This window comes from Procambarus clarkii, chromosome 22 (genome assembly GCF_040958095.1).
Source record: "Procambarus clarkii isolate CNS0578487 chromosome 22, FALCON_Pclarkii_2.0, whole genome shotgun sequence".
Classification (NCBI taxonomy): domain Eukaryota; kingdom Metazoa; phylum Arthropoda; class Malacostraca; order Decapoda; family Cambaridae; genus Procambarus; species Procambarus clarkii.
In genome coordinates, this window is record NC_091171.1 from 29,061,056 (window position 1) to 29,078,897 (window position 17,842).

A 17,842-nucleotide genomic window follows, 5' to 3' on the forward strand; every position below is an offset into this window, starting at 1 on the left:
CCAGAAGTCATTGCAGGATGTGCATAATAGCCCCTCTGAAAAGTAGAGCTGCACTAGGCACGCTTAGAGGGAACATGATCAACATCAAAGGCCAAAAACTTGTCAACACTTCCCTACACATTCGGGGCATAACTGGCCGGACTATCACAATGTTCAAAAGAGAACTCGACAAGCTCCTTCAAAAGATTCCTGATCAACTAGGATGATTCCTGAGCTAATTCCTGATTAACTCATACATCAGGCAGTGAGCAGCTGCATCGATCAGCCTGGTTCTGAACTGAGCATGAGGCCTGTTTAGAGACCAGGATACGTATATATTGATGCTTGGAATCTCCAACAGGTAGTTAGTGCACATAATGTTGCTATGTGTGCATTACGTTGTTACAACATGTATATAATGTTGTTACAACGTGTACATAATGTTGTTACAACGTGTACATAATGTTGTTATAACTTGTACATAACGTTGTTACAACATGTACATAATGTTGTTACAACATGCACATTATGTAGTTACAACATGTACATAATGTTGTTAAAATGTGTAAATTATGTTGCATGTTGGTTGGTCGATCTTCTGGCCCACTCCACTCGCTCAAGCAACTATTTTGGCCCCAGTCGTCCTGGATCAATTGCTTCTCAATCCCCACTCCCCTGCTCCAGCTGTCTTGACACAGTCAGCACCCTGCTCCAGCTGTCTTGACACAGTCAGCACCCTGCTCCAGCTGTCTTGACACAGTCAGCACCCTGCCCCAGCTGCCTCGCCACAGTCAACACCTCAGACCACCTGCCTTACCTACCTCAGCACATGAAACCAGCTGCCTGCTCCCCAGCCTCCATGGATTGCCTATTTAACAACCCAAATCCACCTTATTTTATAAGCATGCCTACTCCTTGTGCCTGCCAGCATGCGATAATTCCACTTACATCTGAGTAACTCTTAATAAGCCTCACTGACATTCACCTTGCAATGAACTCTGACACCTGAATTGTTGCAATGCAGTCAATACCAGATATTAAGCTTTCTTGAGAAAGTTCTTTGATCCTTGGCGTACTTGAACTAAACCACTCATGAATATCTTACTTACTCTCAATAATCTCTTGTGACATTTCACTAATCCTTTATATGATTCCTTTCTGACATTTGAGTATCTCTTTTTTGATCACCTCTATGACATATGACAGCTTTATTGACCTCTTGGACATATGACAGTTTTATTGAGCTCATTGACATGACAGATTTATTGAGGTCTTTCATATATGACAGCTTTACTGAGCTCTTTGACATATGACAGCTTTACTGAGCTCATTGACATGACAGATTTATTGAGCTCTTTGACATATGACAGTTTAATTGACCTATTTGACATATGATAGCTTTATTGACCTCTTTGACATATGACAGCTTTTTTGAGCTCTTTGACATATGACAGCTTAATTGATCTATTCGGCACTTGACAGCTTTATTAACCTCTTTGACATATGAGAGCTTTATCCACTCAGACACCTCTCTTAATTACAATACCTCTTCCCCCTGCCATAGTTATATTACTTGCGATACCCTTTGACTTACCTGCAATACCCACCCAGACAGATGACATATTTGTAATACCCTGTTGACTGAAGATTTGCAATACCTTTCAGACTTTCATAACATATGATAATATATTTTAGTTTAAAGCCCAACATAACATTGCCTTCAGTTTTGGTTAGCGTTTAGTAAACATCTTATCCATATATTTAAAAAAAGAGTCTTAGAATATACTGAGAGGATCATCTTCAGCCATTATATATAACTTCAAGTCTTGGTTTTAATATATCTAAAGCATGGGCCAGTATTTTATAATTAGAAAGAATAAATGCTAAACAATGTCTCATATCTTTCATCGTGTTCTGTATATGAAATTCTCTCTCTCTCTCTCTCTCTCTCTCTCTCTCTCTCTCTCTCTCTCTCTCTCTCTCTCTCTCTCTCTCTCTCTCTCTCTCTCTCTCTCTCTCTCTCTCTCTCTCTCTCTCTCTCTCTCTCTCTCTCTCTCTCTCTCTCTCTCTCTCTCTCTCTCTCTCTCTCTCTCTCTCTCTCTCTCTCTCTCTCTCTCTCACTCTCTCTCTCTCTCTCTCTCTCTCTCTCTCTCTCTCTCTCTCTCTCTCTCTCTCTCTCTCTCTCTCTCTCTCTCTCTCTCTCTCTCTCTCTCTCTCTCTCTCTCTCTCTCTCTCCCTCCCTCCACCTCCCCTACCCTCCCTCCCTCCCACGCACCCTCGAAATTTTCATCAGTGACAGAGATGTAATTAAGTAGACCAGATGAGGTAAATTCGAAAAGGCAGGCGGCTGCCACTATCACTTCTCCCCCCGTGGGGGGGGGGCACACCATGACCTGACAGTCGAGGCTGGAGATATCAGACATTATTTTATGGGGATATGATAACCTATATTAGCCTGTTGACTTCTTAAATTATCCGTACTCTATACTACGGTGCAGGAAAATGTTATTAATGTAACGTAACTTGCAGCAATGATACAACGTAACAAAAAAATGGCTTTGTACTGGGTGTGATGGCTTTGGGTGTACGTGATGGGAGAGTGGATATCATACTGGTGAAAGATAGCGAACGAAACGTATCTCGCCTTACGTGACTCATAAACGTAATAATTAAGGTCTAAATTATTAATGATTTAGGTCTAAATTATTAATGATTTACGTCTAAATTATTAATGATTTAGGTCTAAATTATTAATGATTTACGTCTAAATTATTAATGACTTAGGTCTAAATTATTAAGGAATTAGGTCTAAATTATTAAGGAATTAGGGCTAAATTATTAATGAGTAAATAAAAAAGGTCTTAGCACGTGGTATTGAACAAATATACCGTCAAATTTAACCATAATTTCGATAAAGTATTAGAGGATTTAATAGAGAAGATATTGAACCATAGAAATACCTCAATGGTACCTATAGTTCCATAGAAATATCTCTATGGTACCTATAGTATCATCACTGTACCATAGAACCTGGAGGATAGTTGAGGCCAAAGTACTAGATAACCAAGGGAATAGACCATTTCAAAGTACCATGAGGTTGTTAAAATAGCTGATAGCACAGTATCATGGAAATAGAAAATGGTTAATACTGATGTAAAAGTTTTAGATAGCAAAAAAAATATTAGACATCAAAGCGCCGGACAACCAATAAAGTAGATGATATCAACGTACCACAAGACCAATTGAAGCAGGTGATATCAACGAAAAACAGGACCAGTTAAAGTTGCTGATATTCACATACCACAGGAGCAGGTAAAGTTGCTGATATCAAAGTGCCAGACGACCAGTAAAGAAACACGTATGATATATGGAGTAAGCCACTGTGATGAGAGGGCGGAAGCCTGATATCATTACCCTCCCTGATATCATTACATGATATCAAACAATGGAACAATGGAAATTCTTTTTTTTCTCGAACATATTTGGAACAAATAATTATATATATATATATATATATATATATATATATATATATATATATATATATATATATATATATATATATATATATATATACATATATATATATATATATATATATATATATATATATATATATATATATATATATATATATATATATAACAATTCCAGTTTATATATATGGAAGAATAAGAAAATAAAGAAGAAAAAGAAGATGATGAAGAAGAAGAGACCAGGAAGGAAGAAATAAGATGAATAGACCAAGAAGAAATACGAGAAGAAAGAGAAGTGAAAGTGAAGAAAAAGAGGTAACAATAAGCAGTAATATTGAAGCATCACTTGTCAATATTTCTCGTCATAGCAGAGATCAATTAAGACTATCTTTCACTCATGAAAATTTAATTCAAGTTTGCCATAGTTAAATAGTAATAGTTAATAGTTGCCTTAGTAATTAGTAATATTTGCCATAGTAAATATTTATATTTGTCATAGTTAAATAGTAATAGTTAATAGTTGCCTTAGTAATTAGTAATATTTGCCATAGTAAATATTAATATTTGTCATAGTTAAATAGTAATAGTTAATAGTTGCCTTAGTAATTAGTAATATTTGCCATAGTAAATATTAATATTTGTCATAGTTAAATAGTAATAGTTAATAGTTGCCTTAGTAATTAGTAATATTTGCCATAGTAAATATTAATATTTGCCATAGTTAAATAGTAATAGTAGCCATAGTTAAATAGTATTAGTAGCCATAGTTAAATAGTAATATTTCTGCCCGACGATAGTGTGCAGACCGGAGAATGGAAGACCAGACGCTTTCGACTTTCTATATTGACCTCGGCTGTGTATATGGGGTTTGTACTAGTACCAGTGACAACGTTCAAAGCCGATCACATAAGTTTAAACCCCTAATGTATCATATATATTTGTTTAAATCCTGTCCTGGGTCTTAAATCATCCTCTGAATGAACAAATCCAAATGAATATCTTAATCTATTTTTCAGGAATAACAGTTCTAATGGATTCTATGTTGCATATAGAAATACAAGTTTTGCACAATGGTATTGAGGAGGGTCTGTGAAAACAGTGCAATATTCAAAACAAACCGTTCCTAGGCCTATTCTAGAATATATATATATATATATATATATATATATATATATATATATATATATATATATATATATATATATATATATATATATATATATATATATATATATATATATATATATATATGTCGTACCTAGTAGCCAGAACTCACTTCTGAGCCTACTATGCAAGGCCCGATTTGCCTAATAAGCCAAGTTTTCATGAATTAATTGCTTTTCGACTACCTAACCTACCTAACCTAACCTAACCTAACTTTTTCGGCTACCTAACCTAACCTAACCTATAGAGATAGGTTAGGTTAGGTTAGGTAGGGTTGGTTAGGTTCGGTCATATATCTACGTTAATTTTAACTCCAATAAAAAAAAATTGACCTCATACATAGAGAAAAGGGTTGCTTTATCATTTCATAAGAAAAAAATTATAGTAAATATATTAATTCAGGAAAACTTGGCTTATTAGGCAAATCGGGCCTTGAATAGTAGGCTGAGAAGTGAGTTCTGGCTACTAGGTACGACATATATATATATATATATATATATATATATATATATATATATATATATATATATATATATATATATATATATATATATATACATATATATACATATGTGGACTATTTCAGACTTACATGTTGCTAATATTTCGTCTAGGATAGCAATATTTACGTCTAGAAATGGTTCAGAATTACAGCGCAATTACTGCCTAGATGCTGGTGGAAATCCATCGTTTAGGGAAAATGGTCTTATGACAAAACTTGTATCTAAAGCAACGTCTGAGAGAGGAGTGAAATTGTAATGTAAAGCGCCAAGCCATTACGACTATATAGTACCTGGAAGGGGTCAGGATAAGGATTTGGGATGGGACGGGGGTAAGGAATTGTGCCCAGCCACTTGAACGATCGGGTATTGAACGCCGACCTGCAAGAAGCGAGACCGTCGTTCTGCCGTCCAGCCCAAGTGGTTGGGCCAAACAACGTCTGAAAGGAAATCTGACATACGAAAAAGCTCCTAAGGGGAAAATCCGGTATGCAAAGCAGCGCCTAAAGGGAAAATTCAACTTATGAAATTGTATCTGAGGGGAAATCCGGCATCCGAAACAGATAGTGAAGGAACATAAGATTCACTGACTGCGACGATTAAGACCCCATCATCACACTTCAGGGAGACGTAACCATATTCACTGCTCTCCTGCTGGGACTTAAGGCGCACAGCAGATGCTCGGATTTTCGTGATTATATATATGTATGTATATATGTATGTATGTATATATATATATATATATATATATATATATATATATATATATATATATATATATATATATATATATATATATATATATATATATATATATATATATATATATATATATATATATGCTATTAAAAAGTCTTTCCTGTAGACATTTTATTGAATATGACAGAAAGATTGAGATCAATGATTCTACCACGAATCTTCTCTATTTTTAGGATCTTTTTTCTTCATTTTAGAAGAACGTAGAAAATTTGACTCAAAAGTTTATGTTACAATTTTATTATGGTCTAATGCTAAGAGATGCGTTTGCTGACCCTTATCAACATTATCAAAGGCAGAACTCAAATAATTAAAAGATGAGTGATAGAGTTACGCGACCCAAGTGGTGGCACGGGCATGAATAGCCCATAAGGTTACAAATTTTGGTGGCTGCGGGATAGATAGCCAGAGAGGAGGTGAAGGTGAAGCAAGGCCCGGGTCTCACTTCTGACCTTACCCTTCTCTGCCCTCTTTCCAAATCACATCTACCCTCACGCCTCTTCCCCCTCCTCACCCGTCTCCTCTTCCCCCCTCCCCCCCCCCCTCTCCTTCTCTCCCTCCAGCCACTCACTCATCCTCCCACTCTCACTGTCATCATTGTGCTGGCCAGCTAACAACATCAAATATACAGCATCCAGCTTCTCTGATATGAATTCCAGTTTTGGTCATCCGGTAGTAACAAGCGGCAGCAATTCTGAACATGTTTGGCTTTCCTGGGTCACTGTGGCCCATAATTTATATCTAAGAGTCCAGCGCACATCCACAAAGTTAGTTCCTCGCCCAGGACGACCGGCTGGCAAACAGCGCGAAGGCACATGAATACTTCCATGACCTGAGAGAGAGGTCAATTTCGGACATCGACTGGGTCCGGGTCGCCAGAATTCAAGATATAACAATCATGCCAGGGGTCACAGTTTGACCCCCACGACGGTTTTTTGACCAATGCCCGCCAGAAACACCCGACTAAACATATATAAAACATAAATTTTCATATAAAATTGTTTTCTAACAATAATATTCACCCTACTTCACTGATTTCGTGCAAAATTAACATAAATGTTCTGCTATTCGTACTTTGGCCATAGTAGCATAAAACAGATGAACCTCCCACAGCAACGAAGGCTTTCTTAAGCTCCGCTAGGCTCCCCCTACCGGTAGACCATCCACACGCCAATGGTAGACTATTATATGATTTATAATAGAGACAGAAAGAGAGTCAGCGAAAATAAAGAGACAGACATAATGAGAAAGAGATAGAGACATATCAAGAGACAGAAAGATAGTCACAAAGACACAGAAACAGAGACCTACACACAACAACACACACAGACCGACATAGGCACGCACAGAACGACAGAGATAAGGATAGAGAAGGAAGGACAATAGAAGGGGAGGGTAGATGGAACGTGAGAAAAGAGGAAAGGAGACGAGCAAGAAGTGTGTGGGGGGGGGGCGGAGAAAGGTTGAGCGGGCGGGGGAGACGGATAGAGAGGGAGGGGGGAGAGTGAAAGGGGAAAAAATTGGAGAGGGGGAAAGATGGGAAGAGAGGGGGGAGAGTGAAGGAGAGATGAGAAAGGAGAGATTAGGAGAGAAGTGAGGGACGGGTCGAGAGACCCGACCACACAGCCGGGTATCATGCTAGTACATTTATGTGAGAGAATTGGTCTGTCTGTCCAAGGTTGAAGGCTAGATGCTTGGGCTAGCCTCACCCAACTTTGCAGGGTGAGTGGTCTAGAGTACGGGACAGACATAGATTAGTTGGGGTCATTCTTATTGGTTCTTATTACAAGGAGGACGGACCCAAAAGTGATTTCCACCGCCGCGTAATTAGTGAAACATGGCTGACAGAGTCCATATATTTATTTATTAAAATAGATGAACGGTTAGAGTGAAAGCAGAGGAGACAGACGGAGTGGGGGAAGGAGGAGGCGATGGAATGGGAGATTGGGAAATAGTGTGGAGAGGGTAGGGAATGAGTGAGAGGAAAAGGGGGAGGATAGGCAAGGGGGTAAACAGAGATAAACAAGGACGGAGACTGGGAGAGAAGGGAACAGATAGGAGGATGGGGGATAACGGAAGGGAGGGGGGGGGGGAGAGACCCGAACGCAGCTGGGTAACCCCATAGCATATATATATAATATGTATAAAGGGTGCCTCTATAGATGTGTTTGTACGGACCCTTAGCCATGAAGAAAAGAATATGAAGCACCCGGGGGCAGCCTTGTAGAGATCAATCAATCACCTGCATGTTGTCTTCTCCTACCACCCTCATATGTCTTTAATAGTTATTTTTAATTGAAACTTTATTTCACAGTATTTTAATATATTGTTTAGCTATATGAATACTAGGAATTATCAGAAGTTCAACCACTGGATCTGGTCAGAACCGAGACGACCTCGGGGTTTGTAGGTCGGCGTTCGATCCCTAATGGTCCCTGTGGTTGGGCACCATTCCTCCGCCTTGTACTTGCTAACCCTGCGCTGTCCTCGTGCACTGTTTGTGTTCCTGGTAGTGTTCCTGGAACACAGGTTTTGTTCTTGGGTATTAAGTGTTATTGTTCCGGATGTTTATGTCCTCCAAGGTATAGAACATGGCTATTATTTCCCTCTCACACGTTGCTTTCATTTGCACTTAAGACGGTTTAGAAAAGACGTCTTGAAGGCGCCTGTAAGCTGCTGACTCCTTATCAAGAGCTGTGTCACACTGTTTAATAAGTCGCCAACCTTCAAGTACCTTCAAGAAGACTTCTTCTAAGATGCTTTATTCAGTTCTACAAGGCATAGTTTGAGAGGAATATATAGCTATTTTTCTATACATTGAAACACAACCATACTTATAGGACAACAACTATACTGGAACAAAAACCAATTGTTGCAGTGTTGGTATTATCTAGAAGCAATGAAGGGAAGGGAACTATCAGGCGAAAGTGCCAAGCCATTACAACTACATAGCACCTGGAAGAGATCAGGATAAGGATATGGGATGGGACGGGGGAAAATGAATGGTGCCCAACCACTTGGACGGTCGGGGATTGAACGCCGACCTGCGTAAAGCGAGACCGTCGCTCTACCATCCAGCCCAAGGTAGAAGCAATGAACACTGAAACATTAGTACTCTGCTCTCAGGGAACAATAAAGTTCTTTCATTATTGTATTAGTTGCCTATAAGGGCCAATAACTGGTAACCATCACTCAATTTGTGTTCCCGGCTGATGGCCTCGTTGTGTTGCTGAATGAATTAAGTAATTAGTGTTGTGTAATTGGGGGTCATAATTGTATAACTTTTGCGCTGCGTGTTCGGCCCACCAGCACCTCCTAACCCTTACAGTGCGGCTCACACCATCAGCATCAAACTCTTCCATTAAGTGTCATCAGCCGTCAACGTACGCGAGCACCGTCACATCCGGGACTTACAAGATCAGTGGAGGCAGGTGATCATAGTTGACCAGATCAGACACTAGAAGGTGAAGGGACGACGACGTTTCGTTGACTTGACTTGAGAATGATCCAGGAAGGATCGAAACGACGTCGTCCCTTCACCTTCTAGTGTGTGGTCTGGTCAACTTACTTTAGCCACGTTATTGTGGCTCATCGCCAACAGGTGATCCTAGTTCCTGCCTCCTGCCGCTAAAGGTCTCTGGGTCACGTTGCTCTTTTATACAAGACATCTATTGATTATTGGATGATAACAATGCTTAGACGAATGGTTGTTAAACTTAATTAAAATAACGCAAGATTTGAATGGCCTACAAATGAATTTGATTGTTTGCTTCAAAACAAATGCAAGTGTTTGTTTGTTTGGGCTCAATACATGATCCTTTTAAAGAAGTGGCAATATATATATATATATATATATATATATATATATATATATATATATATATATATATATATATATATATATATATATATTAGTATATTTTGGTAGCAGTCTTTCCTGTAGACATATATTATTAAATATGACCGAAAAAGTAAGATTAATAATTCTAACACGAATTTTCTCAAATTTTCGTACATTTCTTTTCACTGTTGGAGGTAATTCAAAAATCAATTCTCCAAAATTCATTTTTATTTCTAGTCTGACGCGACACTTGAGCGCGTTTCGTAAAACTTATTACATTTTCAAAGACTTTACACATACACAACTGAAAAGAACTTACATATCTCCGATTTGTTTATATCTACATTTGAGTGAGGTGGATGAGGTGAGGTGGTATTTAATAGGGTATTAATTTCATCAACACAAGACAGAACACGAAACAATGGGTATTGAAAAGGAAGTGATTGTAGAAAGCCTATTGGTCCATATTTCTTGATGCTTCTATATTGGAGCGGAGTCTTGAGGTGGGTAGAATATAGTTGTGCATTAACTGGCTGTTGATTGCTGGTGTTGACTTCTAAATGTGCAGTGCCTCGCAAACGTCAAGCCGCCTGCTATCGCTGTATCTATCGATGATTTCTGTGTTGTTTACTAGGATTTCTCTGGCGATGGTTTGGTTGTGGGAAGAGATTATATGTTCCTTAATGGAGCCCTGTTGCTTATGCATCGTTAAACGCCTAGAAAGAGATGTTGTCTTGCCTATATACTGGGTTTTTTGGAGCTTACAGTCCCCAAGTGGGCATTTGAAGGCATAGACGACGTTGGTCTCTTTTAAAGCGTTCTGCTTTGTGTCTGGAGAGTTTCTCATAAGTAGGCTGGCCGTTTTTCTGGTTTTATATTAATCGTCAGTTGTATCCTCTGACTTTTGTCTGTAGGGATAACGTTTCTATTAACAATATCTTTCAGGACCCTTTCCTCCGTTTTGTGAGCTGTGGAAAAGAAGTTCCTGTAAAATAGTCTAATAGGGGGTATAGGTGTTGTGTTGGTTGTCTCTTCAGAGGTTGCATGGCGTTTCACTTTCCTTCTTATGATGTCTTCGACGAAACCATTGGAGAAGCCGTTGTTGACTAGGACCTGCCTTACCCTACAGAGTTCTTCGTCGACTTGCTTCCATTCTGAGCTGTAGCTGAGAGCACGGTCGACATATGCGTTAACAACACTCCTCTTGTACCTATCTGGGCAGTCGCTTTTGGCATTTAGGCTACATTCCTATGTTCGTTTCCTTAGTGTAGACTGCAGTGTGGAAGCCTCCGTTCTTTTCCATGACTGTTACATCTAGAAAGGGCAGCTTCCCATCCTTTTCCATCTCGTAAGTGAAACGCAGCACGGAACTCCGCTCAAATGCCTCCTTCAACTCTTGCAGATGTCTGACATCAGGTACCTGTGTAAAAATGTCGTCAACATACCTGCAGTATATGGCCGGTTTCATGTTCATGTCGACTAAGACTTTTTGCTCGATGTTCATGTCGACTAAGGCTTTTTGCTCTTAGTCGACATGAACATGAATAACAATTCATGTTCATGTAAAAATAACAATTCTCCGAAATTCATTTTTTTATTGTCTGACGCCTGAACGCGTTTCGTAATTCGTATTACATTTTCAAAGACTTAATTTACACAAATTCTTAGGAACACATAATCTCTTCTCATAACCATACCATCACCAGAGAAATCGTAACAGAAAACACAGAAATCATCGATAGATTCTGCGATAGCAGGCGGCATGACATCTGCGAGTCATTAATCTTACTTTTTCGGTCATATTTAATAATATATGTCTACAGGAAAGACTGCTACCAAAATATACTAATATATATAAATATAAATATATATATATATATATATATATATATATATATATATATATATATATATATATATATATATATATATATATATATATATATACATATATATATATATAAAATTTATATTTGCTATTCACAACAAATATAGTTTTGGGTAAATTCTTACACCCTACGCCCCCCAAGGAAATCTTCTAGAGAAGAATAGAATATACAGAATATACAGGATGAAGGTAGAGCATAAATTGACATAGAACCTCATATAACAAGAACACGTGGGACAACAAGCACTCCTAACTTGAACAACAGTTCAGAGGTGAGCCACAGACTTCGTCAACACAAGAGTTGATGCCACAAGCAATTTATGCGTCACGTGATGGAATTTTTTACCGTGAGTTTCTCTTTGAATCAGTTTATCCGCTTGGATTGGTCGGTACAGCGACGTCCTCGCTTTCTGGCAGGTCGATGTTCGATCCCCGTTGGCTCAAGTGATTGGGCACTGTTCTTTCACTCTGTCTTCTCGCTTCTTGCAGGGTAGGTGTTCGGTCCCTGATGGTCCAATTTGTGCTTGGGGAACGGGTTCTTATTTGTCTTCCTATCCCAGCTTCTTATCCTCATATTTCAGCTCCTTGTCCTCATATCCCAGTACCTTCTTCTCATACCCTAGCTCCTTGTCCTCATATCCCAGCTCCTTGTCCTCATATTCCAGCTCATTATCCTCATATTCCAGCTCCTTGTCCTCATGTCCCTTCCATATGCTAGTCACACCGTTAGGCTAGCGTTTTCTTCTCATAATAACGTTGGTTCTGTTTCATTGTGCAAGTGTAAATGTATGATGTATAGGAATGTATATTGTGTGTGTGTGTGTGTGTGTGATGTATAAGTATTGTTGCGTGTGTATGTGTGCGTGAGCGTGTGTGTATTTACTATTTGTGTCTGCAGAATCTGGCTATTTAGCTCTTCGACCCCGCTTTTGTAACCAATCTATTTATCCTCTATTAAGTCTACTACATGCATTTTTCTTACATACGCACACACACAGATCCCCAGGAAACAGCCCGAAGCAGCTAATTAACTCCCTGGTACGTATTTGCTGTTACGTGAACAGGTGCATCAGGGTGAAATAATCTCTGCCCATTTGTTTCTGCCATCGCTGGAGACCGATTACGGGATCCTAGAATTACGAATGCCGAGCGCTGTCTACTCAGCCGTCAGGCCCCGTGTGTGTGTGTAGAGAATAAGTCACAATAATAAGTGGGTGAAACAAGTAACCAGACCCACACTTATGAAAAATGTCAACGTTTCAGTCAGTGATGAACCCCATGTTAAAACCCCAATGGTCCCCACCCGCACAGCAATCATATATATATATATATATATATATATATATATATAAGTGTTCCCTTCTCTGAGGCTGTGGGTCCCTATAATTGCACCAGTGGTGGTACCCCCCCCCCTATATATATATATATATATATATATATATATATATATATATATATATATATATATATATATATATATATATATATATATATATATATATATATATATATATATAAGTGTTCCCTTCTCTGAGGCTGTGGGTCCCTATAATTGCACCAGTGGTGGTACCCCCCCCGCCCTATATATATATATATATATATATATATATATATATATATATATATATATATATATATATATATATATATATATATATATATATATATATATATATATATACGCGTCCGTTTATATGACCCGATAATCACACCTCTGTTAATTATAGGTGACACCATACTGCCGCCCCGAATGGTGTTCGGATTTGAATTACATGATTGTAATTAAAACGTGTTAGCCACAAAATGGTCAACAGGGCTATTGGCTGAGTGGAATACTAAGTCGTATTTTGTAAACCAATCCCCTCAATAGTAAAGTTACCAATAGCAACTATTGGTGGTGGTATATGTACTAATAACTTTGTTGAGACGCCGAGAAAGAAGGCCAAAGCAAGTCCAACCTCTCCTATATCTAGTGTGTTACATAAGAGCATGTTAGTACAGGAAACTGTAGAGGGGCCTAGAGGCCTTCTACCTAGAGGCCACATAGAGAAAATATGAGGCCGCTCATACATTTATCCACTCAAAATCATTCATAAATTTGTCTAACCTACGCTTGAAACAATCTATAGCGATACCGGGATGGTTATGTTACCCAGTAATTTGTTCCATAAATCCCTAACAATATTTTCAAACTACAGTATTATACTGCAGACGAGGAGTCACAATAACGTGGCTGAAATGTGTTGACCAGACCACACACTAGAAAGTGAAGGGACGACGACGTTTCGGTCCGTTCTGGACCATTCTCAAGTCGATTGTGGATATTATGCTATTGGGACTGATATTCACTCTGTACAAGTTAATGGCCCTTAACTCAAGAACAAAGGGGAAGAACAACTCAAGAACAGAGTTCTCACAACTCAAGAACAGAGTGAAAGAAGAACTCAAGAACAGAGGGAAAGAACAAATCAAAAACAGAGGGAAAGAACAACTCAAGAATAGGGGGAAAGAACAACTCAAGAACAGAATTCTCACAACTCAAGAACAAAGAGGAAACAACTAGACGGGATCAGATCACGACGTAGAACATAATCAGATATATAGAAACTAAACTAGAGAATTAGTGTGCAGATTTATCTAAATTAAGCCTATGATTATATATATATGATAGGCCTTATAGAGCGCTTATATAGGCTCAGGGGCAAGGTAAATTAACGGTTACCATTTCAAAATTTGCTAAGGCCCTGTGTACAACATTTGGTAAGGCTCTATGTACAAAATATGTACAACAGTACATATTTTGCACATTTGATCTCAATAGTAGCAATAGGTACTATCGTTTTTGAAGACGGGATGCATTTTGTTCAAATGTAAAATGCAGCAGAGGTGCATAAAGTGTAGCAGAGGTGCATAAAGTGCTGCAGAGGTGTATAAAGTGTAGCAAAGGTGCATAAAGTGCTGCAGAGGTACATAAAGTGCTGCAAAGGTGTATAAAGTGTAGCAGAGGTGCATAAAGTGCTGCAGAGGTACATAAAGTGCTGCAGAGGTGTATAAAGTGTAGCAGAGGTGCATAAAGTGCTGCAGAGGTGCATAAAGTGTAGCAGAGGTGCATAAAGTGTAGCAGAGGTGCATAAAGTGTAGCAGAGGTGCATAAAGTGCTGCAGAGGTGCATAAAGTGCTGCAGAGGTGCATAAAGTGCTGCAGAGGTGCATAAAGTGTAGCAGAGGTGCATAAAGTGTAGCAGAGGTGCATAAAGTGTAGCAGAGGTGCATAAAGTGCTGCAGAGGTGCATAAAGTGCTGCAGAGGTGCATAAAGTGTAGCAGAGGTGCATAAAGTGTAGCAGAGGTGCATAAAGTGCTGCAGAGGTGCATAAAGTGCTGCAGAGGTGCATAAAGTGTAGCAGAGGTGCATAAAGTAGGCCGAGCAGGTCTGGTACTTCTCTAAATTTCTTAATTATGGACGACTGGTCGTTCTGTACGTCTGGTAATCCTGTTCGTCTGGTAGTCCTGTACGTCTGGTAGTTCTGTTCGTCTGGTAGTCCTGTACGTCTGGTAGTTCTGTTCGTCTGGTAGTCCTGTACGTCTGGTAGTCCTGTACGTCTGGTAATCCTGTACGTCTGGTAGTTCTGTACGTCTGGTAGTTCTGTACGTCTGGTAGTTCTGTACGTCTGGTAGTCCTGTACGTCTGGTAGTCCTGTACGTCTAGTAGTCCTGTACGTCTAGTAGTCCCGTACGTCTGGTAGTCCTGTACGTCTGGTAGTCCTGTACGTCTGGTAGTCCTGTACGTCTAGTAGTCCTGTACGTCTAGTAGTCCCGTACGTCTGGTAGTCCTGGACGTCTGGTAGTCCTGTACGTCTGGTAGTCCTGTACGTCTGGTAGTCCTGTACGTCTGGTAGTCCTGTACGTCTGGTAGTCCTGTACGTCTAGTAGTCCTGTACGTCTAGTAGTCCCGTACGTCTGGTAGTCCTGTACGTCTGGTAGTCCTGTACGTCTGGTAGTCCTGTACGTCTAGTAGTCCTGTACGTCTAGTAGTCCCGTACGTCTGGTAGTTCTGGACGTCATATATCACAACGTTTTCCAAACAAAAAAACTTAAAAAAAATGAAACTACATTTGCCAAACCAGGAAACGTTTGAACCACGTAACCTTGCCAGGTCAGATATGCGTAGAAACGTCAAAATTACGGTGTTGACACAGATATAACACTAACACGGCATAGCGACGATTAGGGATTCGAACGAGCACACTTGAAGGAACTCTCCCAAGCATACGCTGACTCCCTCGTGCATACAGACCACAGCCAGAGTGCAGGAGGGCGTGGAGTGACACCCTGAATCGGTATCAGAGTGCTGGCTCGGGAAGTCCTAACTAGAAAGGATTCAGTTGAAGCCCCAGGTTTCATTACTTTTATTATGTCATGGCCTAGTAGTTTCGGGGCGAACCTGCAGCTACCGAGCTGCAGGTTCGAATCCCTTTTCTTGGCGGCTACGGATTTTTTTTTTGGGGGAGGGGCATTTAGGGTGCGTCATTGTTTTTATAATGCGTCGCATTTTTAACAGATTAGTGGTTTCCGTTAAAAAATATTTAAGTGTGAGGACAGGTTGAGTTATTCGTCTTATTTCTGTCAATTCAGTGAGACATATAACATTAAAACTGTTACCCCCTAACTGCCAATTGATGGCGCCCTAAACTACTGTAGAAACCTAATTACCGTAGACTAGTTGCCTAAACAACCGTATTTAACGTAGGCTAGTGCTCTAAGCTGCTGTGATAAACTATCTACCATAGGCCGGCGCCTTAAACTAACACTTATGACACTAATATTATAATTTTATATATATATATATATATATATATATATATATATATATATATATATATATATATATATATATATATATATATATATATATAATGTGTGTGTATGTGTATGTGTGTGTAATTCCTCTTATTAAAAGTATTAAACTTTTAAACTATGAAAAATATACTCACAGTCATGGAGTGAGATAAAGATACATCATAATGTATTGATGACACATATTCATACAACACTAAAACAAGGAGTATATTTTTTTCAATCATACTTATCGATTATCCAAGAAGCATTTTCCACTTATCAATACCACTTAAATTCATATATTATTTCCTATATGATATGCATTTGATATTTTCAAAAATAATTGGTTCATAACCATAAACTTTAAAATTTAAGAAATACTCATGGAAATATATATTGTTAACTTCCTAACACTGTCACTTCAAAGTTAGCAAGAGAAGGGAGTGGGCGCAATTATGCAGAGACTTTGCTACTTATATCCCCCCGTGTCCTATTGAAGCCACGCGAGACGGGCTACTGACTCGAGAGCAACTCTTCTCCCGTCACCTGGAAAACCTTTCGTACTGCAGTCTCGCTGCCTCCTGCCACCGAGCTGCCAAGCGCATGGCTCGGATTTGCCAGAGGGAGGCATTGTGATTAATGATTAATACTCAGAGGTGTCGCCTAGGTCATCCCTCGCTGACCTATGATTAATGATTATCATTTACACACTCTATGACTTGAGTAGAGTGGAGCTGGTCTGTATAGCGAGTAGAGTGACATTGCACTCTTGCAACTTGAGTGAAGACGTACTATAACAAGTTCAATTGAGCGGGACTCTTATACGAGTGATTGAATAGCTTTCTTAGTTACGATGAATGTTGAACTTGATTTCCAATGTATATTTCTGAAAGACCCCTTCATATGTCCCTACCTGGCTGACACATTAGGTACCACAGGAAGCCCCTACCAGGCTGACACATTAGGTAACACAGGGGGTCCCTGCCTGGCTGACACATTAGGTACCACAGGGGGTCCCTGCCTGGCTGACACATTAGGTACCACAGGGGGTCCCTACCTGGCTGACACATTAGGTACCACAGGAAGCCCCTACCTGGCTGACACATTCGGTACCACAGGGGGTCCCTACCTGGCTGACACATTAGGTACCACAGGGGGTCCCTACCTGGCTGACACATTAGGTACCACAGGGGGCCCCCTACCAGGCTGACACATTAGGTACCACAGGGGGTCCCTACCTGGCTGACACATTAGGTACCACAGGAGACCCCCTACCTGGCTGACACATTAGGTACCACAGGAGACCCCCTACCTGGCTGACACATTAGGTACCACAGGAGACCCCTTACCAGGCTGGCACATTAGGTACCACAGGGGGTCCCTACCTGGCTGACACATTAGG

The 17,842-nt window shown here is 39.6% G+C and overlaps 1 protein-coding gene across 2 annotated transcripts in view; it reads right to left on the reverse strand.

Annotated features, from left to right (window-relative positions):
- LOC123760935 (neurotrimin) overlaps positions 1 to 16,950 on the reverse strand; it is a 135,138-nt gene extending 118,188 nt beyond the window's left edge. The window contains exon 1 of one of the 2 annotated variants that reach the window (XM_069328770.1): positions 16,906 to 16,950. The gene's annotated coding sequence lies outside the window, so the exon portion shown is untranslated. Of the gene's footprint in view, positions 1 to 16,595; positions 16,881 to 16,905 lie in introns of those variants that run through there. The other variant, XM_069328769.1, reaches the window with a different exon arrangement.
- Between the last annotated feature and the right edge of the window lie 892 nt (positions 16,951 to 17,842).